Raw genomic sequence first — 24476 nt, 5'->3', positions numbered from 1 at the left:
CATATATCAGACCTAAACTGTCAAAAAAGGCATCAACAGAAAATTGCTCTGGAGCTTGTGGGGACAAGGAAAATGCCCAGGACATGATTATTCCCACTCGCTAAAAGTCCTCCCCTGATGACCAGGGTTGCAGGGTAAAAAAATAAAGAGCTCTCCTTGTATACCTTAAACTGGTCTTTCTCTCCAGAAAATGTATCTGTGAGGGATATTACAGGTTTGGGACAGACCAACTGTACATCAGAAGGTACTGACATCACAGCCACTGCTCTCAGTGAGGGGATGTGGGGCATCCTCATCAAGATATTTATCTGACCTTGCAACTGATATTGTGATGACATCAGACTCTGGCAATCTTTAGCCAGATCCTGAGTCATCTGCATCAAATTCGTCACCTAGTCACAAAGCATGTGAACAGTATCAATTCCGGCAAAAAAGAAAAACATACTGTATCGGCTAGACGTAATGTGACACTAGTTACTTCTCATGGTCAAGTGGTGAGTCAGAGTGGTCAAGGAATCCAAGGTCAGAAGCCAGGAGAGTACATCAAAAACAGAAGAAAGAGACAAAAACGTAGTCAGGTAACGTTCCAAGGTCAGAGTACCGGGAGGATAACAGATCAAAGCCGAAGGGGTTAAACAGGCAGATGGTCAGAACAGAGACCAAGGTCTTGCAACAGATCAAGCATACAGAACTCAAGGCACAGGGCAGCACAAAGCTCACTTGTTGAATATACGTCTGGCAGTGGTCTGGGAGAAGCTGCTCAGTTAAGTAGGCATGGCAATCACCTGGGATAGTGAACACTTGGAGACAGCCAATGCCTCTCAGTCACAGATGGCTAGTCGAGCTGGCAATCAACACACTGAAAGCTAAGAATGCCCCTGAGCCTGATTGGATGGCCATACAGTCAATCAAAGCACTGACAGCTTCAGCACGCCCCTGTACCGGATTGGACGGCCGAGCTGTCAGTAACTGCATCCCAGACACCCTAAGGAGTGGAACCGTGACAGATTACTTTAAGTTTGGATAATGCTCCTGAAATGGTATTAAAATCAAATTTTCCAAAATAACCATTACAGGTCAATATGGAATAATTCTAAAAGGTCATTTTCAAGGCTTTGACTTACAAATTCAAAAATCTAGAAGATGAAAAAATATTTAAAACATTTTATCTCAGTTTTCCATATGGGGAAAATATCTGGACAACCAGCAGGGGCATATTGGTCGAGGTCACGACAGCTTAAAGAAGCGTAGTTTATGCGAAACAGCTGTCTCTTACTTACCTCTTTATGTCTCTTCTCCTCATATCACAACCATAAGAAAGTGCTGCTTTTGAACTGCTTTATCTCAAGCTGAGCACCACTATATCTAATAATGCTCATTTAACCCCTTTATGACCAATGACATATAGGTATGTCATAAGTCGCTTCCCTCAATTTGATGATTGCTCCGGAACTGAGCCCACATTTTTTCAGGCACATGACAGCTGATCTAATCAGCTGTCATGTGCCCCTAAACAGCCACAAGTGGAATCGCGATCCACCCACAGCGGTTAACATGTTAAATGCTGGTGTCAGTCTCTGACATAGGCAGTTAACATGAGCGCATCTGAAGCGAGTCATAAGCCAAGCCCATCGGCACCATGTCACATGATCGCGGGGCGCTGATGGGTTGGTATGACAACTGGGAGACTGCAGGAGACCCCTGAAGATCTGGTATGATTGCCGCCTCGTGGCCAGTGTTCATGGCAGATAATCATTTCTACTACACATAATAGGGCTGTAGCCCTGGTATGTGAAGCACAAATGATGAGAAGATTGCAGCTTCAAGTCTCCTAAGGGGACTATTGAAGCAAGGAAATAATATAAAAAAAGTTTTTAAAAATATATCGAAAAAAACTATAAAATTTCAAATCACCCCCCTTTTGCCCCATTCAAAATAAAATAATAATAAAAATACACATATTTGGTATCAATATACATATTTGTATTCAGAAATGGCTAATTTATCAAAATATAAAAATAATTAATCCAATTGACGTAACTAAAAAAAATTGTCTTTTGGTCATCACAACATTGCAATAATATGCAATAACAGGAGATAAAAACATCACATCTGCTCCAAAATAGTATCAATAAAACATCAGCTAGGTGTGGAAAAAATAAGCCCTTATCCAGCCCCTGATCCTGAAAAATGGAGACGCTGTGGGTCTTGGAAAATGGCACTTCTTTTTTAAAATTTAGATTTTTTTTTCATCACTTAAATAAAAAAGAATCTATACATTTTTGGCATTGGCGGACTTCTAATGGCCTGGAGAAAAATAATGGCAGGTCAGTTTTAGCATTTAGTGAATATGGTAAAGACAAAAAATTGCAGAAATTGTGGAAATGCACTTTTTTTTGCAATTTCACAGTATTTGGAATTTTTCACCCGTTTTCCAGTACACTATATGGTAAAATCAATAGTGTAGTTCAAAAATACAACTTTTCTCTCAAAAAACAAGCCCTCACATGGCCATATTGGTGGAAAAGTAAAAAAGTTATGGCTCTGGGAAGAAAGGGAGCAAAAAACGAAAACGCAAAAACGGGAAATTCAAGGTGGTAGGAGGGGTTGATGTTTGCCTGAATGCAATCCTGGAAAGTGTGTTAGCAGTGCCAGTATTTCTACCTGCTATTAGTATTTATGTTAAGCAAAAAGTAAATCATGTGTATTATCGTTTCATTTTTTTAGCTGTTTTGCTCACAACTTTATGCATGGTTTATTTGACCATTCCAATTTGGAAATTGTAGAGCCCACAAGTACATTGTATGCACAATTATTAGGCAATTTGTATTTTTTATTATTAATTTTATTAATGAACAATTATAGTGCTGTCAAGCAATCAAAAACGTAAATAAAAAAGCTGAAACCCATTTAAGAAAGTAAAAATGAGATTTTGTCCTTTTAGTGTGCATAATTATTGAACAATGTAAATGTTCCCATCTGAGTTGTTTATTTCAATAAAGTTAGACTAATATTCAAACAACTCAAAATGTACAAAAATACATTTCTTGTAATATAGCTAAAAAGTGACAAAAAGTGCAGAATAGGGCACGTCCCAGGTAATAAATGCTGTTTATGGTATGGTATTGCTAATGTGGCTGGGTTGTGTCAGAAACAATTCCTATTCAGATATACTGTAGATACCAGCTGCTGCTGCTGCTCCATATGCTGTAATAAAACCACCAGTAAATGCAATAGTTGAAAGGGATATACAGATAAATTTGCTGTGCTGCTAGTCAAGAAAATATCCAATGGCGATAATTGTGTTGAACAAAGAGCAGTTTTCTCAAAGGGAACCTGTCACCAGGAATAAAGCTGTTACCTGCAGATACGGTGTTAATATGCAGGTTAACTGTGCTATTATGCTGCACAGTGCCAGCATGAAGCCGAATTCAGAGGGGATAAAATGATCATTACTCTCCCCGCCAGCACTGGGTTACAGATGGGGCGGTGCCGGTTCAGTCATGGTCTGAGTATACAGAGCAGCCGCTGTCGCCACACCCCCGGCCCTGACTGACAGTAGGCCTCAATGTCGAGCCAGTGTCAGTCAGGCCCAGAGGTGCAGTTAAAGTGGTCGATTTGTATACTGAGAGCATGAATGAAGTAGCACTGCCCCTATGAGTGAATGCTGAATGCTGGCGGGGAGAATAAGTATCAATTTCTCCCCACTGCATTCGGCTACATGCAGGTGCTGGGCAGCATCTTAAAATGTAAAAAACCACAAAAGTTTAAATCACCCCCTTTTGCTCCATTCAGAATAAAAGAATGAAAAAATCCATGTATTTGGTATCACTGCATTCAGAAATGTCCAATCTATCAAAATATAAAGTAAATTAGTCTGATTGATAAACGGCATAAAGTGAAAAAAAAAAAATCGAAATCCCAGACTTATTTTTTTTGGTCGTGGCAGCAATGCAACAACAGAGGACCAAAACATTATATTTACCCCTAAATGGTATAAAAAATAATGACAAATCAGGGTGCAAAAAATAAGCCCTCACCCAGCCCCCGATCATGAAAAATGGTGATGCAATGAGTCTCAGAAAATGGCGTAATATTTTTTCTTATAACGTTGGATTATTTTTCACCACTTAAATAGACAGGAACCTATACATGTTTGGTATCTACAAATTCATAATGACCTGGAAAATTATATTGGCAGGTCAATTTTAGCATTTATTGAACATAGTATATAAAAAAACTGAAAAAAACGATTGTGGAATTGCACTTTTTTTTGCGATTTTGCAGCACTTGGAATATGTTCCCATTTTTCAGTACAATATGTGATTGACTGATGTCATTCAAAAGTGCAACTCGTCCCACGAAAACAAGTCCTCATATGGCTATATTGACAAAAAAAGTGGGAAGAAGGGGAACAAAAAGACGAAAGCGCAAAAACGGAAAATCGTAATGTGGTGAAGGGGTTAATAAAACGTCTCTTTGTTCAACACAATCATAAGCTGCTCTCTCAACTTGTTGTTGATCTACAAAGTGCAGCAATTTAGTCAGAGGCAATACATGATCTTCACGGCCCACTGGATAGATGTTTGTAGCTACAGCAATCACCACATGACCATCAGGCACTATTTCGTTTGAGAGTTGCTTGTGCTTAGTTACTATACATTGTTATCTACATCTCTCATCTCCTCTCCCTTTGTTAAATCTCTACAGATGTCACAATTATTATTATAAAATACATTTTGTAAGTTTTACACATTTAAAAAGTAACTTGGGCTTTTTTTTTAAATATGTATTTATTAAAAAATTATACATTGCATTTATATACAATTTATATCAATGCATTTTAGTTTCAAATGTAGACAATTCACTACTGTCAGAGCTTCTGGTAAATGTTTAACAGGATAAATAGTAAGACCTACATTTGGTGAGGCCATATGAGAAAAATATTTAGAGATCAAAGTCAATGCCCTGAGATGTGTTGTAAATGATGGAGCCAATCAATAATTACAGCATTTGTACTTATACAATACCTATATATCGTAGAAATGCTTAGTAGAATAGTAAATTGCACGCTCGTTTCCACTTTCTGGAACATTATGCCTACAAAAGGTAATTATTCTACAATGAAGAATATATTAAATTCAAGAAGCAGTTAATGCATTCCGATAACTCCAAAAATAGCAACACAATCTTAAGCAGCTATGGATAGGTATAAGATGCAGTCGGAAATATTTGAGTTTTTTACCTCTCTGCTTAATTACTGTTTGACAGCTCCATCACACTATACACTACTAAAAGCAAAAGATTGCACTAAAATATGAAATCTTTATTAATGCTGTCAGTAGAATTATGATGAAAACAGAGAACACTCACTAGGGGGTGAGTACAAAGTTATAATATGAAGATGCCACTGTATTATAACAATCCTGAGACATGATTGTTATAAGACATTATCTTTGTGATATAAATGTGTAATAACTTTCTCTGCACAGTGACCCTATTTTCCCAATTGGGTTCTCTGTAGTTTTGTTTTCATGTGATTTCTATTTGATGCATTAAAGGGTTACTCGATGACGTCCAAAAGTTGCTCACTTCCACATCAAAAGAGACTGGGGCTGATAACATTGTGACCAACATACTTGACACTACTCATCACAATCATTATCCTATTTTATTGAACAGGACATAAAAATGATTCCCGATGGTCCTGCCCATGTCTCTGAGGGTGTGTAGGCCATAATGTTATCGACACATTTTGATGTGGAAGTGAGCATCTCTGTCGCAGGAGAACCGCTTTAGTGAAGATTTGACAGTTTAGATTAGTCTTTTGCTTCTAATCTGTTAAGTCAGAGTTGATGATAAGCTTGGGTAGGCAATCTTTTGGCACTCTATAAAAAGTGACACGACAGGGAAATGTATGTGAAATCTAACTGATTAAAATCATTACTGCTTAGTAATTTTTCTCTATATTGGGTGGATTTTGCTGGAGCATTATTATGTACACTGACCCAACCAGATAATTGTCACTGCTGCTCCATCTTCCCTCCAACAGCAGAATCTCATACTTTGAGAGAAAAATACTTCTGCAGCATTCTCTTCCTCCATGTTTAGTCTTCATTATTCTGTGAAACATACTTAAATAAATATTTGTTCCATTGGAAGTTCCTAATAGCAACAGTTGTTAAAGCCTCCATACATGTCTGGATGGTTGTTGGTCAGCAGCTATCTCACTTGACTCTCCCTTAACCCCTTTCCAACACTGAGCATAAATTTATACCAATGTTGGACTCCCTCCCTTTGATGTGGGCTCTGGCAGTGAGCCACATCTTTCCAGGCACATGTCAGCTGTTTTGAACAGCTGACATGTGACGTGATCCACCAGCGGCTAGTAACCTGTTAAATGTCGCTGTTAAACTCTGACAGCGGCATTTAACATGCGCTTCCGGCCATCGTGTCGGAAATTCGCCCATCAGTCACCGATGGGTTGGCATGACAACCAGAGGTCTTCACAGACTTTTATGGTTGTCACTGCCGGATTGCTATGAATGCCACCCGAAGGTCGGTGCTCATAGCAAGTGAGGTATTCTGCTACATACAGGTGATCTGATCATCGCCTGTATGTAGCAGAGCTTATCGGTGTATAACAACTTCTAGTCTCGCATGGAGACTATTGAAGCATGCCAAAAGTGAAAAAAGTTTTTAAAAAAATAAACATTCCAATCACCCCCTTTTCGCCCCATTCAAAATATAGCAATAAAAAAATCAAACATACACATATTTGGTATCGCCACCTTCAGAATCACCCAATCTATCAATAAAAGAAAATGATTAACCTAATCATTAAACAGCGTAGTGAAAAAAAAAGTCAAAACACCAGAATTACATTGCTTTGGTCACCGCGACATTGCATTAAAATTCAATAATGGGCGATCAAAAGATCGTATCTGCACCAAAATGGTGTCGTTAAAAATATCAGATCAGTGCGCAAAAATAAACCCTCACCCAACCAGAGATCACAAAAAATGTGGACGCTACGGGTATGAGAAAATGGCGCATTTTTTTTGGAATTTTTTTTACCACTCATAAAAAAGAACCTAGACATGTTTGATGCCTATAAACTCGTAATGACCTGGCAAATCATAATGGCAGGTTAGTTTTAGCATTTAGTGAACCTAGTAAAAAAGCAAGTGTGAGGTTGCACTTTTTTGCAATTTCACTACACTTGGAATTTTTTTCCTGTTTTCGAGTACAAGACATGGTAAAACCAATGGTGTCATTCAAAAGTAAAACTTGTCTCGCAAAAAATAAGCCCTCACATGGCCATTTGAGCAAAAAAATAGAAAAGTTATGGCTGTGAAGAAGGGGAGCAAAATATGAATGTGCGGCACCAAAAATACCTCTGGTAGTTAAGGGGTTAAACATGAGTGTACGATCTCCTGAGCATTCCTTTACTCTCTATGAGAGTGCTTTTGGCCGACATTTCTGGCATTGGCTTATTTATTATAGAACATAAAACTGGCTATATCAAACAAATACAGTGCCTTGCTGCACCTACCTAGCATTTATTTTGTCATTTTTGGTAAGAGGGTTACATTTTGCAGAAAAACATAGGAAAACAGGTACATAGATGACATGAGGGGATAATTTGGGACCCCATGCATATTAGACCGGGGTCATACTTGCGAAGAATACGGACGAGTCCTATGTGATAAAACATCGCATAGCACTCAGACCAGTATTAATCTATGGGGAAGCTCCCATAAATGTTATTTTTCTCTGCCGTTTTCAGCGTCCGAGTGAAATCGCAGCATGCTGCTAATTGCGCTGACACTCAGCCAAGTCTCGGCGCACTTGCACCTATATAGGCATATGGGTGCGAGTGACACAGCGCACATCACTCGGATATCATCTGAGTGCTGTGCGCTATACGCCAACGACAACAATGGAGGAGATAGAGAAATTAGTTTCTCTGCCTCCTCCGCAGCTGTGCTCCGATCCTCTCTGTGCGAGAGTCTCGGAGAGCAGACACATGACACTCGGCTCCCGCTCGCAGCAGAGCAGGAGCCGAGGGTCATTAACATATCGCATCTGATGCTCTCACATCGTATGCCATATACTAGTGTGACCCCGGCCTTAGACTAACACTGGTCGAAAAATAGCGGATTTAGCCAATATTAGTCAAATGCTTATATGGCATTAAAACTAAGCCACTGATGATACTATTTACATAATTTCTAGATTGGACAAACTTTAAGGAGTTATCCATATAAAGCTGCAAAGCAGTCATCCATAAATTTCAAACATTCATGTATCCCTTTAAGTATGTGTAGATATTGTACATTGCAGAAGTCAGTGGTGCCAGAGATGATCTATTTAAAATTGATACAAAGACAACACAAGTGTCTGGAAGCATTTTAAAAATACGTTAATTTTCATCTTTGAATCTCCTTTTAAATTATATATGAACAGTTATAAAAGCACAAATAGAGAATGTTAAGTGACTTTGCATATACATTGCATTACTGTTCCTTCAAATGTTTGTAAAGGTACTGTCACACTTAGCGATGTACCAGCGATCCCGACCAGCAATATGACGCGGTCAGGATCGCTGGTACATCACTAAGTGGTCGCTAGTGAGCTGCCACACAGGCAGATCTCACCAGCAACATCGCAGGGGACGGGGGTCGCTACTTACCTGTCACACTAGGCGATCCTGCGTCCTCCCGCCCGGCTCCACGCTCGTCGCTCGTCTCTCCACAGGAAGCGCCGCAGGAAGCTGACGACGAGAAACAGTCCTGGACGTTCTCGCGTGATCAGCGATAACCAGCGGGGGAGCGGGTCGTAGGTAAGTATCAGACACAGCGATGTCGCTAGCAATATCGCTATAACGTCACAAGTTATAGCGATACTGCTAGCGGTATCGCTTAGTGTGACAGGCCCTTTAGAGCCCCTGCACATATGTGCAGCTTTGAGTTGTCTTTTCCTTCTAACATTTAAGTAAAATGCCTTACCAGAAACTGATGGAGGAACTGATCCTATTCTTCGTAATGAGATCATTTCCACCTGACTGATGCATTAGTTGTTGCACGAGACAGAGCAGGCATTGGTCCAGTGGCCATACAATGCTTTAGAAAATGTTGTCCTCTTGCCCCTGGACCAACACCTGGGAGACAGCGGGGAAAAAGACTGGTGGCAACTGATGCTTTTTTGTGTTTGTTATCATCTGGCTGCTGCATTGCATCATGTAACAAAAAAACTAAGTCTGCTGCAACAGATGTATGTGAAGCCAGCATTAATTGCCTTTTTTTGTAATTCACGCAAATTAAATGAAATTATCTGAAATCCTTCCAACGTGAAAATTTCTTAAAATTCAAACTCAATTTGCATCATATCCATTCAATAATCTCTACTAGTAGTGCACCCAGAAGAACTAAACTCAACAAAACATTTGTTTTTGAAAAACAGTATGTAAACTCTGAATTTTGATATATTTTAGATAAGGACCTATAACTTTAGACATTTATCTTTACTAGTGATGAATAATTTTTGTATATGTTCCATAATTCTCATGTATGCTTCTGTTACATCCACAGCATTTGATGAATAATAGATTCTCAATGAAAGTAGTTAACTGCTGAAGGGTTTGAGCAAAATTTGCAGATAGGCAGAAATTATATTTTTAGGTACCTGCCTACGCAATATTTTACGTGTTCTGCTGTCAGCTACATGACAGCAATGAAGAAATTATTCAGTTATCACTGCAATGGAAGTTCTTGGACCGTTAGTCTATGCTTTGTAGGTGGTTCTACTGTTCGAATGTTTGTAGATAATTACCTTTCCCTGCAAATAGCTAAATCTAGTGAAAAGTGCCTGGGGAAAAAAATAAAATCTGTAGGTTTACAAGTTTCATTCAAATGAGATTGCATGCATTTAATTTAAGTTTAGCTTATCAATGTAGATTTTTTTCAGTTATATTATAGTATTGAAAAAAGGAGAAAATATGGAATGGGCGGGCACCACCACGTGGAAGCAATATCCTAAGCACAGGGTGCTACCATTGTGCCAAAAATATGTGTATGGGAACAAGAAAGAAGAAAGATGGCACAATAAGGCGCAACCACCTGATTAACAAAGTGAAAAAAGGCTTTATTGTAACAATAGTGCACACAATAATTAAAACCATTTAAAAACTTTTTTTTTTAAAAAACATTGTGCAGGCTGTGTGACATAGATAGCAAGCATCTTCCCCTGATGAAGCTACAAGGTGTAGCGACACGCGTAGGGACGGGCAGTGCAATATAGCATTAATCATTGGTGAGTATGGCCATTTCTGCATTTATATAGTATGCATGGAACCACAGTATTTGACACAGTATTAGGTGCTCACATGTCTTTGCATTGCCAGGGGTGATATTTCTTATTATGGGCTATTATTTATTGCGTCATATGTTGACAAATGTATGTTTTTCTATTTAAGAATTACGTATTTACTATCATAAAGATTTTCTGCATACTTGGTAGGACGTTAATTGCATCAAGACCATAACATCACTTGCTATTGTAATAAAGCAGATTATATTGTTTGTCAACATATTGTTGCTATCCATGTCACACAGTCTGCACAATGGTTTTAAAAAATTTTAAATGGTTTTAATTATTGTGTGCACTATTGTTACAATAAAGCCTTTTTTTCACTTTGTTAATCAGGTGGTTGCGCCTTATTGTGCCGTCTTTCTTCTTTCTTGTTTCCATCGAAAAAAGTTAGAAGCAAACATGTTATGTATTTCAGTTAGGGCTCGAGCAGACAACCATGTTATCGGTCCGAGTGTGATGTGACAAAGCATCAGATATCACGCGGCCAGTGTCATGCTTTTGGGCCATGCACATTTCCAAATATTTCCTCAGAGATATCCAGTCAGGGGAAAAAGTGCAGCATGCCCGAGTTTGATCTGATATTTGACTTGAACTCGGCCATCCAAGTCAATGAATGCGTGGAAAACGTACTACACTTGGATAACATTTGAATGTAGACTGACATAAAGGAGAAGATGGGAAAACATTTCTCCATCTTCTCCTCATCTGAGACAATCAAATCACACTATGATCACTCTCTGATCAAACTATAATTTGCATAATCGAATCCATTCTCTCAGATTAGAGAATATACACTTGTGTGCCCCTATCCTTATACGAGATGGTCAGAAGTCAATGTAAAGGAGTTGCCTAGTCTGCCTACTGCTTTTATACAAAAATCTGCTTGCAAATTAGCTCATCGGTGCAGGGACAGCTATGGAAAACCCAATTGACCTCACATTTCCCTTGCAGCTGTAGTGCTCCAGAGGAAAACAAATTGTCTCAGTGCAGCAATGTTTAAAAATGCCAGATATTATGTTGCACTGAGTTGACAAGATTCCTTTTTCTGGCTTCTATGACCATTTTTATATTGTAAATAATTTATATTCAGTAGAGATGATCAAATCTTTTGAAATTCAACTTTTGACAGCTTTCAAAATCTTTTACTAAAAAACTTAGATTTGAGTTGAATGAATTTATGGCAAAGATGAATGAATCTGCCAAGATTTGAATTCACCAAACCACGTGGATTTTACATGAAGATTTGATTTACAGCAAAGTTATTGTTTGCAAATTGAACTGTTCGTTATTATTCTATGATGTCTCTGTATACTCTGGAGCAGAATAAGAATAGGATGTTACAAAGAAAAAAATAATACTCACCTCACTTGTCAGTTAATAACTATTTTTGATGTTATTGAGCAAGCAAAAAAAAATCAATTTGAAAATTTCCACCTCCAAGATGCTGCCGCCGGCGCCTGTGCAATAGCAGCTATCCGATCTCTATAAACATTGATAGCTGCTACTTTGATTTTGCTTTTTCTTGCTCAATAACATCAAGAATAGTTATTAACTGGACACTAAACATCCAATAATGCTGAAGCACAGGTGCCACGGCCAGCACCTGCCTGAGAAGTGTTTTTTGTCTTCAGTAAGTCCAGGTATAAATTATGCAAACTAGGGGCAGGTCACTGAGGGATCAGTGACCTGTCAGCAGTCTGCCTTATGAATACCTAATCAGATCACCACATACATGAACCCCACCTTAGGACACCAGCAAAAATCTTTAACACAAAACTAAAAATAAAGATTAAAAACAAACACAAGATGGATTTCATCAATCAAAGTATCATTTTAATCAGTATAATGGAGCCGACCTGACACTTTGTGTAGGTTACTATGCACAATCCTGCTGACAGGTTCACTTAAAGTCTATAATTGCACTGGAAAGATGTGTAACACTTTGAGGTCTTATAGGAATGTATTGAGTCTCATTTGAGCTCTTTAACATAAACACAGTCTTAGTAATGTTACATCAACATATCTGGCTATGGGTAAAGGGTTAGTAATCAGTGGTAACTGGCAGCCTATTTGTTAATGCAGAGCACAAACAGACTTTCTGTGCTTTTAAATGTTAAACATGGCGACAAATTATGCCTGTTAGCCTTTTTTATCCATTATAACAATGCCTGTAAATTCATTAGAATAAATAAAATTTCCTGCATGGAAGCCATCTCAAAATTCACAGAGTTAGACCTGTTGTCTACATTAAATATTATTGACCATGAATTGATGCACTATGAGTGATAGACTTGATGTCCATCTATTCCTGTGGCAATGACACCATGACTGTGAACTTTGGATTGTACTTTCTCTGTGTAATAACGTGCAGATAGTATGGGAAGCAGAAAATCTCGATCATGTGACTCACAAGTGCTTCTCACTAAATTAGAATATCACCAAAAAGTTAATTTATTTCAGTTCTTCAATACAAAAGTGAAACTCATATTTTATAGAGTCATTACAAGCAGAGTGATCTGTTTCAAGTGTTTATTTCTGTTAATGTTGATGATTATGGCTTACAGCCAATGAAAACCCAAAAGTCATTGTCTCAGTAAATTAGAATACTTTATAACACCACCTTGAAAAATTATTTCAAAATCTGAAATGTTGACCTACTAAAATGTGTGTTCAGTAAATGCACTCAATACTTGGTCGGCACTCCTTTTGCATCACGTACTGCTTCAATGTGGTGTGCCATGGAGGCAATCAGTCTGTGACACTGCTGCGGTGTTATGGAAGGCCACATTGCTTTGATAGCAGCCTTCAGCTTGTCTGAATTGTTGGGTCTGGTGTCTCTCATTTTCCTCTTGACAATACCACATAGATTCTCTATGTGATTAAGCTCAGGCAAGTTTTCTGGCCAATCAAGCACAGAGATACTGTAGTTTTTAAACCAGGTATTGGTACTTTTGGCAGTGTGGATAGGTGCCAAGTCCTGCTGGAGAATTAAATTTCCATTTCAAAAAAGCTTGTCAGCAGAGGGAAGCATGATGTGCTCTAAAATTTCCTGGTCGATGGCTGCGCTGACTTTGGTCTTCATAAAAAACAGTGGACCTACACCAGCAGATGATATGGCTCAACAATCCATCACTGATTGTGGAAACATCACACTAGACCTCAAGCAGCTTGGATTGTGTGCCTCTCCACTCTTCTTCCAGATTCTGGGACCTTGATTTCCAAATGAAATGCAAAATTTACTTTCATTTGAAATAACACCTTGGACCACTGAGTAACATTCCATTTTTTTTCTCTTTGGCCCAGGTAAGATGCTTCAGATGTTGTCTAATGGTCATGAGCGGCTTGACACAAGGAATGAGACACTTGTAGCACATGTCCTGTGTGATGGCTCTGGAAGCAATGATCCAGCAGCAGTCCACTCCTTGTGAATCTCCCCCAAATTTTTGAATGGCCTTTTCTTAACAATCTTTTCAATGCTGCGGTTATCCCAGTTGCTTGTGCACCTATTTCTACCACACTTTTTCCTTCCACTTAACTTTCCATTAATATGCTTGGGTACTGCACTCTGTGAACAGCCACCATCTATAGCAATGACTTTTTGTGGCTTACCCTCCTTGTGGAGTGTGTCAATGATTGCCTTCTGTACATCTGCCAAGTCAGCAGTCTTCCCCATGATTGTGGAGCCTACTGAAGCAGACTATGGGACCTTTTTAAATGCTTTGGAAGCCTTTGCAGGTGTTCTTTGTTAATTATGCTAATTTACTGAGATAATGACTTTTGAGTGTTCATTGGCTGTGAGCAATAATCATCAACATCAACAGAAATAAACACTTGAAAAATATCACTCAATTTGTAATGACTCTATATAATGAGTTTTACTTTTTATATTAACGAACTGAAATAAATTTACTTTTTGATGATATTTTAATTTAGTGAAAAGCATTTGTAGTGCAAACAAATATCACTGCTGAACAAGGAAGCCATTTTGAAGAATTATGTTGTTGTAGCTAACAAACCAGAAATTCATACTTCATCACCAGAAGAATTAGCAATTACTAGTGTTAGTTAAATTCTCCTCAACCTGAAATTCTGATTCCTGTAATAAAACAAAAATAAAAACAGCGATATCCTCCACCTGTCCATCATTCTGTCACACACCGTAATCCAAATTTGGGGATAAATAGTTTTTAACCTGGATGGTGCCAAGATGCAAACATCCAGGATGAGAACCACTGGGAAATGAGCTGCTGCAAGTGGAGCATCAGTAAGCAGCAGTGACATAATCTATATTAGACCGGGGTCAGACTAGCGAGAAACTCGGATGAGTCTCGCACGTCAATACCCGGCACTGCCGCTGGCACTCGGATGTTTTGCGTTCACTGCATAGAAATACATGCAGTTGAACGCTCCGATCCGAGTGCCGGTGACTTGCGAGACTCATCAGAGTTTCTCGCATGTATGACCCTGGCTTTAGCGACGGTCACTGAGGCTGTGTTCCCAGCCAGGTCAGTGAACTGTGGTGACATCAGTGAGAAAAAGCCTCACTGTGCAGTGGTAAGTTCACCAGGAGAAATGTCTCAAGGTGAACTCACCGCTGCACAGTGAGACTTTTTCTCACTGTGCTAGCGGTGATCTCATCGAGGTCACCTCAGTTCAGGGTCCAAGTTGAAAATGCAGCCTCATTAACTGGCGATAACCTCAATGACATCACTCACAGTAGCTCATTCCTCAGTGGTTCTCAGCCTGGACGATCGCATCTTGGCACCATCCAGGTTGAAAATTATTTATCCCCAGACATGGATTACGGCATGGGACAGAATGATGGACAGGTGAGTGATATAGTTGCTTTTTATTTTTGTTTTATTATAGGAGATGAGGGATTCAGTTGAGTGTGTGATGTTTGGGGTATGGTTTAATTTAGAATCATTAAAGGAGTCTGTGTCATTTTCATTAAAAGACTTTAATCTGGCTGTATGTATATTTACAGTGCAACTATAGGATTAGTAATGGATAGCCTTCTTAGTGATGCCTCTCCATTACTAAGCAGTGGGCTTGATGTAACCAAACAATGCAAAGGTGACAACATCCCTACAGATATGAACCCCACTTGCCATCCCTACAGGTCAAGTGGGAAGAGTCGGTCAAAGCACCTTAATTAGCGCATCTAATAGATGCATATTTTGTGGGCGGCTGAGGGCTGCTATTTATAGGCTTGGAAAATATCTATGACCCCTAACCAGCCTGAGAATACTGGGAACTGCAGCTCTCTGACAGGCAGTAATGATTTTATCGCCGATCAGAAGCAATGTTTGCCATGCAGTCATGAACATGACAGCATGACAAACATGCGTTGCTTGGGGTCGAACCCGAATAGTTACACGGACTTCCTGGTGAAGTCTGTGTTCAGTGTCCATGCCCTAACACAAAGTGTTCAGTACAGACACCAAACTTTACTGTTCAGGTTCGCCCATCTCTATCCCTGACCATCTTTTACCCATTTGTTCCACAAAAATGAAAATAAAAAAGCAAAGTTATTCGCACCTTTCTGACGATAATCTATTAGTAATGTGAGCTCTCACCACCCCAACTGCAACACACAGAGCTGAACCTGAGAACATGACTGCAGTGATCGGAAGTAACCTTAATGACATTAACTCCGCCCTCACTGCAGTGGCGTTCTCACACTCAGCTCAGTGTCTCTTGTATGGCATGGTGAGAGGTTACATCACTGATGTGATGGCTCACCAGACCATTTAGATCTTCATGAGACATGGGCATTAATGGATTATAGGTGGATTGGTGAGTATAACTTTGCTTTTTTATTTTTATGTTTTGATGAATAAATGGGTGTCAGGTACGTACCCCAAAGTTTGCCGTTCTGGTTCATTCATCTCTTGTTATAACAGTTACAGAACCAAAAGCTTTAACTTTTTTTACTTATTGTAAAGCAAAAAAAAGTAATGTAAAAATGATATTGCTTATGGCTATGATATCAAAAGCCAGGAAGCTTTCCCTAACAGATGAACCTAAGTTTGAATATTTTTCTTCAGTAAAGCAATTAAAACTGAGGGGTTTTAAACTACCCTCATTTTTTAATACAGTAGGAAAGAAAAAATGGTTTTTTTTCAGCGTTTTTCTCCAGAATATCACATATTAATCGATTCACAGTCCAGTCATATATGATCTGAAGGTCAATTACCTACCTTTCACTTGAATCAATGAATTATTCACATACTAAGACTATTACACCCATTTTCCACATTCTGTATATGATCATGAGCTGTGCGTCCTGACCTCTTCCCTAAAATGGGTACCGCTTTCCTTGCCCTCATCTTTTATGATGCCTGTAATAGACCATACTTAATAGACTATTTGAAGTGATAGCTGCTAGGTATTATGGGAAAGCCAACATCTTACAGCATTTGAGCCCATTCTCTTTTCAGTAGTGAGTGAAATGGAGTCAGGCCATTTTTTGTAATGTGTTCCTTGCAAATTGAATTACAAATTGTTTAAAAGTACATGAGGACCTATGAATTTCTAAGTCGATTTTCTGTGGCTCAATTTGGTCAACTCTACATTATTAATGTTATATCTATTTTTTTTAAAAATGGCAGTTTACATGTGTAGGTGTCTGGAAATAAATAAAGAGTGACTACTTTTTCATTTCTATTCAGCAAATCAATAGTATACATACATTTAAACAATTATGTAATGTATCTGATCAGACTAATTTTTAATTATCAGGTAAAATTTGTGTTAAGATTTTTACATTACTGAGTTAGGAGATTACAATTAGAGATGAGCGAATATTTCAATGTTCGGTTTGGATTACGTTCACCGAATATGTAATATTCACTGATTAATTTGTTATTCGCCGAACATAACAGAACGCAATCAGTCAGGAATGAGGTATCAGGATCTGGGACAGCATTTACAGCTTTCAATTGAACGTCACAAGGTGGGTGAGGGATAGGTGTAGGCCCCCTTTGCTGGGAGCCCTGATACCACATTCAACACCTCTACCTGCTTTCATACTGAGCCACACTCAATTTTGTAGACTACGATTGTCAGACAATTTTATGGACAGTAACACGGGTTGTTGATTCCAAGGAAATGGAGGCCTGATGGTGTCGGTGGAATACTGCTACAGGCAACACGCATTTAGGAGACCCAACCAGGCGTGTTGACATTTCCAAAAATTATTGGCAGACACCTCCAAAGTGGTATCACCACAGTAGAAATAGTATAATAGGGACTGACAGGTCTTCCACTAAACCCAATCCAGCAGATGGATACCCATCCAGGAGAGTTCACATTTAAAGAATTGAGGGCCATACACCACAGAAGTGGCATCAATTTCACCACAGTAGAAATAGTACAATTGGAACTGACAGTTCTTCCACTACACCCAATGCAGCAGATAGACTCCCAACAACGAATGTTCTCATTTAAAGAAATGAGGGCCTTACACCACAGACACATGGGACACATGGGACACGGTGGGCTGTATCACATTAAGCAACAGAAAAAAAAAAAAAAAATTTCAATGTGCCTGAGGTCTGTAGACAGTTTCAAATAACAACAGCACTAAATGACAAGGTGGGATACAGCAGACTTTTTCACATTTAGCTAGTGAAAAAATATTAATAAGAATGCTATACTTGTGCATGGAGCACAATAGAAGCAGTGCACATCACGTGCCCTGCTGGCTTTCTTTATGGACCTCAGTAGTGTCCAAAAAAGAAAAAAAAATGCTGGAAGGTAAAGTTACCAGCCATACTGGACAGTAGCTTGCTGTTTATATGGAGAGGGACATGTGTTTTGAGCAGCCAATGACACAAGTGGTTGTGTCAGGACATTGTGGGTGTTTCCTGCACCCTGATTGGCTAGCCACAATGTGCACACATAAAGTTAGGGAAAAAAATGACTGCTTACAAGAACGTCGTGTTTCTGAGCTCTGCAAACCTCCTACCCTCATCAAACATGTGCCAAACGCTTATGATACACAACCATTATCATTGCTAAAGTGCTGAAAATACTTTTGTGGCAACACATTTCGCTGCACTTTTTACCCAATGTTACCGATTTTTTTTTTTTTACTGATTTTATTAAATTTTGCTCGTGTTTCCGATCACGAATCCAAATGTGCCACATTCAAGCCAAATTTATGTTTGGAGATCGTTTTCTAAACATATTCCCTCATCACTGCTGACAATTGCTACTGATAAAATTTTATGTAGAGACGAGAAGGTATTATTATTATTATTATTATTATTATTTATTGTTATAGCGCCATTTATTCCATGGCGCTTTACATGTAAGGAGGGCTATACATGCAAACAAGTACAATAATCTTAAACAATACAAGTCATAACTGGTACAGGAGGAGAGAGGACCTTGCCCGCGAGGGCTCACAATCTACAAGGGATGGGTGATAATACAGTAGGCGAGGGTAGAGCTGGTCGTGCAGCGGTTTGGTCGATCGGTGGTTACTGCAGGTTGTAGGCTTGTCGGAAGAGGTGGGTCTTCAGGCTCTTTTTGAAGGTTTCAATGGTAGGTGAGAGTCTGATATGTTGTGGTAGAGAGTTCCAGAGTAGGGGTGATGCGTGAGAGAACTCTTGTATGCGATTGTGGGAAGAGGAGATAGGAGGGGAGTAGAGAAGGAGATCTTGTGAGGATCGGAGGTTGCGTGCGGGAAAGTACCGGGAGACGAGGTCACAGATGTATGGAGGAGACAGGTTGTGGATGGCTTTGTATGTCATGGTTAGGGTTTTGTAGTGGAGTCTCTGGGCAATTGGGAGCCAGTGAAGGGATTGACAGAGGGGAGAAGCTGGGGAATAGCGGGGGGACAGGTGGATTAGTCGGGCAGCAGAGTTTAGAATAGATTGGAGGGGTGCGAGAGTGTTTGAGGGGAGGCCACAGAGCAGGAGGTTGCAGTAGTCAAGGCGAGAGATGATGAGGGCATGGACTAGGGTTTTTGCAGATTCTTGGGTGAGGAATGAACGGATTCGTGAAATATTTTTGAGTTGAAGTCGGCAGGAAGTGGAAAGGGCTTGGATATGTGGTTTGAAGGAGAGATCAGCGTCAAGGATTACTCCGAGACAGCGAGCTTGTGGGACTGGGGAGAGTGGGCAGTCATTTACTGTAATTGATAGGTTCATAGGGGGGGCCACGTGAGATGGGGGAAAGATGATGAATTCTGTTTTGTCCATGTTGAGTTTCAGAAATCTAGCGGAGAAGAAGGATGAAATAGTGGACAGACATTGAGGGATTCTGGTTAGTAGGGAGGTGATATCTGGTCCAGAGATGTAGATCTGTGTGTCATCAGCATAGAGATGATACTGAAAGCCATGAGATTCTATGAGCTGTCCCAGGCCAAAGGTGTAAATAGAGAACAGCAGGGGCCCAAGGACTGAACCTTGTGGGACTCCGACAGATAGGGGGCGAGGTGAGGAGGTGGTGTGTGAGTGGGAGATGCTGAATGTCCGGTCTGTTAGGTATGATGAGATCCAGGATAGGGCCAAGTCTGTGATGCCGAGGGATGAGAGGGTCTGTAATAATAGGGAATGGTCCACTGTGTCAAAGGCAGCCGACAGGTCCAGGAGGAGGAGGACAGAGTAGTGTCGCTTGCTCTTGGCGGTTAAGAGGTCATTGGTGACCTTAGTAAGGGCAGTTTCAGTGGAGTGGTGTGACCGGAAGCCAGATTGTAAGCGGTCGAAGAGGGAGCAAGAAGAGAGATGGGAGGACAGTTCAAGGTAGACATGTTGTTCCAGTAGCTTGGAGGCGTAGGGGAGAAGTGATATAGGGCGATAGCTAGATACAGAGGATGGGTCAAGAGAGGGCTTTTTGAGGATAGGTGTGATGGAGGCATGTTTAAAGCTTGAGGGGAAAACACCAGTTGTTAGTGATAGGTTGAAGAGATGGGTTAGGGTTGGGATGAAGACTGTGGTGAGGTTTGGTATGAAGTGGGATGGGATCGGGTCGAGTGCACAGGTGGTGAGATGTGATCTTGAGAGTAGAGTGGAGAGTCGATCTTCTGTAATGGTGGAGAAGTTGGTTTTGAAGGTGGAGGGCTGGGAAGTCGGGGGGAAGGGCTCTGGGGGTTGTTGACCAAAACTGTCTCTGATGTTATCAATCTTCTGCTTGAAAAATGAGGCAAAGTCTTCAGCTGAGATGAGTGGGGAGGGAAGAGGTGCTGGGGGGCGGAGGAGAGAATTGAAGGTGTTGAATAACTGTTTAGGGTTGTGAGACAGGGAGGATATGAGAGATGAGAAGTAGGTTTGTTTAGCTGTGGCGAGTGTGGTCTTGAAAGTAGTGAGGGACTGTTTGAATGCGATGAAGTGCTCGTTGGAGTGGGATCTTTTCCATCTGCGCTCAGCAGCCCTGGAAGCTTGCCTCAGCTCTTTGGTCAGGCTGGTGTGCCAGGGCTCTCTGTTGATTAGGTAGAAGCAAAGGTAGAAGCAAAGCTCCTTCCCTCAAGTCAAAATACAATCATATCAATAGCAACTGTTATTCTATCTCAGCAATGTAAAAATCTGCCCTCACTGAAGACAGATTTTACCGGTGAACTTAAAATTTTAGGAAAGAATGACAAGTCCCGGAAGAGAAAAAAGAGGATTCTTCGCAAAGCTATAAAGGTGGTTATTTCTATGTGTATTATTGATTTATGAAATAAAAAATGTAAACGGTTACTTTTTAAGCGTTTTGTCAGGAGATAGTGAAAAGCAATCACAGTTACATGAAGGTTAAATGCTTTCTATTATGTTTTGTTTATTCCAAGGATGCTGTAGTTTAGAAAAATATATACCACAATTGTTTTGTTGTAAAGGGAGTTGTGATAGTTACTAAGGGTTAGAGATAACTTGGGGTTGACTTAGAATGGTGCCTTACAATTGCTAATGTGATGAGGGCCCTAGATTATAAAGAGTGGTTGATTTTGGATTTGATATTGTAGGACATTTATACACATTCCAAAGCAACTCAAGCTTTTGACATCATTTTTGGTCTACTTCACTTTATCAGGCAGGTTATATTTAAGTGATTTCTTGATTGTGAACAGGTGTGTCAGTAATCAGGCCTGCATGTGCCAGGGAATTTGAACTCCGCTTCCCAAAGATGTGATAAACTATAGACAATTTATGTTTTAAAGAGGGGGAGCAATCACTTTTTCACATAATGAAGACCTTATTTTAAAAACTGTATTTTGTGTTTAATTGTGTTATCTTTGTCTACTATTTGCATTTGTTTGGTGATCTGAAATATTTAAGTGTGACATATATGCAAAAGAATAGGAAATCAGGAAGAGGGCAAACACTTTTTCATACTACTGTATATTGAATGTCACATACACAGCACACATTTCATTTGTAAACCAATGCTACATAGAAACTGCAAGTACGCATGGTAGTAGAGATGTGTAAATTAATTTGAAAATTAGTTATGAATTCCCCTTCAAAATTTGGATTAATCACTATCATCATTTTCTGAGATTTGATTTGCATGAAACTATTTATTCATTTTTGAATAACAAAATGTTTAACGATTTATTATATTCTAACACTGCAAGTATCCTGCAGTGAATGTATAGACTCCCAAATCAGGAATATTGTGTGTATTTTAGCCACATTTTTGCAGATTATTTTATGACAAAGTGATTAAAAATGCTGTTACCGTGTAAAGTATTGTGTGTATAATGAGACATACTATATTATCTTTTTTTATCTTCACTCTTGTATTACATTAGCAAATTACTGTGATATTAAGGTAATGTCATCCTCATTGTATACATGCGCATAGTAAAGTAACAAGGATCAATTCATTGTATGTTCCTTTTAATTGCGTTTTGATGGTGGGCATTATAAAAATGTTTGGTTTGCTTTGATTTCTTGTCTTGCAGATTAAAACAAGAATAAAAAAAAGAATGACGTTGGAAAGACAGAGCTGGACAGAGAAACATTTGGACATTACCTATATAGTTTTCCCATCACGTAGCTTGGCTAATACATGAGCAAAAAGGATATGTATTTAAAAATAACCTTTTTCATTGTAACATATGCAGTTGGGGCATCTTGGTATAATTAATGGAAATTTATTGATATGCTGTACATTTGTATTTCTGTACAGGCAGAGTTCTTACATACTAATGCTGTAATTAATTATCATTATAGATAGAAAATGTGCTTGAGCAATTAACAAGTAAATCCAAGTTCAAGGAAATGTAATTGAATATTGTAAGGGATTCATAATTTAAAATAATTGGCTAAATAAAGTAAGATTTGTCAGGCCATCTACTCAGGATGTGAACATAAATACTCCATAACACAATGCTTTTTAGTGTAATTATAGAATGCTGTATCCAGTAATCAGAGCTCTGCAAGTATGTACAGTGGCTTGTAAAAGTTTGGGCACTCGTGGTCTACATTACTGTTATTGTGAACAGTTAAGCAAGTTGAAGATTAAATAATTTCTGAAAGGCCTAAAGCTCAAAATGAAACATTTCCTTTGTATTTTAGGAAAAAAAAATATATTGTCATTTTTTACATTTTAAAAATTACAAAAAGGTAAATAGGCCAATGCAAAATTTTGGATAGATACCTTGACCAAAGTTTCAGACCTTAAGTAGACTGGTAGGGTTATGGCTTGTTCACTATCATTGTTAGGAATGGCCAGGGGCTGCAAATTTCACAGCTTTATAAAAACTCAGCCTCCTCTAATTTTGTGTATCACTGATAAGACACCCTATGACCAAATTAATATCCCACCGAATTATACAAAAATCACTGACTGTAGTGGAAAAATAACATTAACTTAACTTTTAATGAGATAATTAATAAATAAATCATCCACCATGCTTGCATGCAGTCTGTCCACTAAACCCCTTGATTTTATCAATAAGGGGTTTACGGGGGATACTAATATAAATAAAATAGGACACTAAATTGTCAGAATCTTTGACACATAAATATTCAACAGTGAAACACCCCCTCCACTCATTCACTACCCCACTATATATTTAGTGATCAGGGAGTGTTCCACTAGGTAATAATCTCTTTATTTATATAGCGCCAAAATATTCCACAGCACTTTACAGTTTTGCACACATTATCATTGCTGTCCCCAATAGGGTTCACAATCCAAATTCCCTATCAGTATGGCTTTGGAATTTATTATGAGGTGCGCTTAGTAATTAGTGCACTATGACCTTATCCTGAGGAAATGACACTGTGTCATTACTAATTACTGAAAGAATTTCCTAGATATACTACCAGTAAATTAAAATTCATAACTTATTACACATTATCCCCATTGGACATACCAAAGTGACATTTAGGCTCTTGATGACAAACCAATATCACTATTTTACCATTTACACATCACTAAATTTGTCAATCTCACTGAATCTTTAATAAGATTGACATATTGAGTGATTTATATAAGTGTCTTCCTTAAACCCCTTAAAATTAAGGGGTTTGGTGGACAGACTGCACGCAAGCACGGTGGATGATTTATTATTTATAACATTAAAAGTTAAGTTTTATTATTTTTCCACTACAGTCAGTGATTTTTTTTTGTATAATTTTGTGCCAACAAACTGCAGCCATGGGTTCTTCTAAGCAACTGCCTAGCACTCTGAAAATGAAAATGGTGAAGATCCACAAAGCAGAAGTCTTTATGAAGATAGCAAAGCATTTTCAAGTTGCCCTTTCCTCAGTTTGAAATGTTAATAAAACAAATTGTAGTTAACAGGTACAGTGGCGGTCAAGATAAGGTCTGGAAGACCAAGCGAAATTTCAGTGAGAGCTGCTCATAGGATTGCTAGAGAGGCATAGACGTCAAGATAGCAGTGCATACAAGACAACCAAGTAATCTCTGAGAACTGGATGAAGTTTCCAAGAAAGAATGGATGAAAGTCCCTCAAAAAAGAAATGAAATACTCTTGTCTTGCTATAAAAAGTGTTTACAAGCTGTGATACTTTCTAAAGGTACCAACCATGCAGGGTGCACACATTTTTGCGTTGGCCCATTTTCCTTTTTGTAAATTTTAAAAGGTAAAAGATGACTATATATATATATATATATATATATATATACAGTATATATAT

The 24476-nt window shown here is 38.9% G+C and overlaps 1 protein-coding gene across 1 annotated transcript in view; it reads left to right on the top strand.

Moving 5' to 3' along the window:
- The window catches only part of MLIP (muscular LMNA interacting protein), a 422570-nt gene extending 398182 nt beyond the window's left edge, over nt 1–24388 (top strand). Inside the window, exon 12 of the mRNA XM_073589143.1 lies at nt 22271–24388. The gene's annotated coding sequence lies outside the window, so the exon portion shown is untranslated. The remainder of the gene's footprint in view (nt 1–22270) is intronic.
- Nucleotides 24389–24476: the final 88 nt, after the last annotated feature.

This window comes from Dendrobates tinctorius, unplaced genomic scaffold (genome assembly GCF_039654945.1).
Source record: "Dendrobates tinctorius isolate UK_male_01 unplaced genomic scaffold, ASM3965494v1 ptg000107l, whole genome shotgun sequence".
NCBI lineage: Eukaryota > Metazoa > Chordata > Amphibia > Anura > Dendrobatidae > Dendrobates > Dendrobates tinctorius.
Note: the sequence above shows the minus strand (reverse complement) of the source record. Positions and strands in the feature narration are given on the sequence as shown.